Below are 1606 nucleotides of genomic sequence, written 5' to 3'. Positions count from 1 at the left end.
GGACTGGCGGGCAGGATGGGCACTGGTATATGGAAGGCAGTGCTGCCCAGTGAAAGGGGTACCCCGTACGGATACACCAGCCTCTGATGGAATCTAAGTTCTACTTTTTGTTTAACTTATCGCAGGGGCATGCTCCAATCCTGGAGGTACTGCAGCATACGTCAATGTGTGAAGTACTCTCAGCACACTCCGATCCCATCTCCCTCCTCCAAAAACTCATTTGATTATTGTCCTCTAGTACAGGATGTATTGATACAGGAGCTAAAAAGAAATTATTTTGGCAGCGAATGAGGGTAAGAGAGTCCTTGGTAAGGTTTCCCTTTTAATAAAAAGCAGTCCCAAAATCATTTCTTTTCTAACAAAGAGCAGCCTGAAAAATCAAGCTGCAGACATAAAAAAGCAAGCTAGAAGCTCGCACGGATGAATACCGGCAGCTGTGCCAATAGGAAAAGGCTACCTGGTGATCAGGCATGTGCAACATGGAGGCTCCATGTTCCCTTCTTTGTCAACCATGTGTGCAGTAAAGGAACAGGCCATGTGGCACCAACCAGGTAGAGAACCCATCTGCATAATAAAATATTAGGATGGGGCAGCCAGCTTTGTGCTGTGTCAGTGGCCCACCTGCTGCAACCAGTCTTTGGACCCTATGTAAATCAGACACCATCTCCTCAAGCTGGTCTGTAAAACCCTGTGCATTTCACCATGAAACCGGAAGACCCACTCGGGAGCCTCTCTTGCTGCAGGAGAGGACACTTTTCTCTTTTCTCTTTCTCTCACCTATTAAACCTCCACTCTTAAACTCACTTCTTGTGTGTCCGCATCCTTGATTTCCTCAGTGTGAGATGACACTGCTTCAGTATCAGATGTTAAACTGATAGCAGCTGCTACACTTGATCTTAGCCAAAAGGCCCAGAAGCTATTGAGCTCTCCTTCCTGCTCTGTGTACCTGGGTGAGTGTCTTGGTATCTATAGGCCTCAGTTTTCCTTGTCTGTAAATTGGGCACAATACCACATTTTCTGCAGTATCGCAGAAGGAGTAGATGATCCATGCAGAGCACATGGTTAATATTAATATATAGCTCTTAATAAGTAGTAGTTATCATTATCTCTGCCATTGTGATGTCACTTATATCTCTCCTGGAGATGGCTTCAGATGTGAAGAGAACTAGAGCCCAGTCCTTGGAATGCTGCAGAATTGCAGGCTGCAGAGGAAGAGGGCTGAGCACACCTGGGAACGTGGCTCTTGTGAGCTGGCATCTCCCAGCACGTGATGACAGGGTCCTCCCCGACACAGAATCCCCTCCTTGAAATTCCTGGTCACAGACACAGAACAGGCCAGCAAGGCAGGCATGTTGGCCAGGCAATGTTTTTCCTTTTGCAGTCAGCATATTTGCCTCAGGAAGAGGGGACTTTTCTGCACCCTGATATCCCTCTGTTTGTCCCTTCACTGGAGAGCAAGCAGGTATGATTAAAGTCACTGGGGGAGGAAGGGACTGGGAGAAAGAGCATTTCTCATATGCATTCCTTCCTAACCTCTGCTGGACTTCACAAGTGTCCCTGTAACTCCTCCAGATTGACAAGGCTCTAATGGCACCTCTGAGACCTT

At 47.3% G+C, this 1606-nt stretch overlaps 1 pseudogene; it reads right to left on the bottom strand.

Annotated features, from left to right (window-relative positions):
* Nucleotides 1-823: 823 nt before the first annotated feature.
* On the bottom strand, nt 824-920 carry LOC112624041 (annotated as a pseudogene).
* Between the last annotated feature and the right edge of the window lie 686 nt (nt 921-1606).

Source organism: Theropithecus gelada, chromosome 4 (assembly GCF_003255815.1).
Source record: "Theropithecus gelada isolate Dixy chromosome 4, Tgel_1.0, whole genome shotgun sequence".
Lineage (NCBI taxonomy): Eukaryota > Metazoa > Chordata > Mammalia > Primates > Cercopithecidae > Theropithecus > Theropithecus gelada.
Note: the sequence above shows the minus strand (reverse complement) of the source record. Positions and strands in the feature narration are given on the sequence as shown.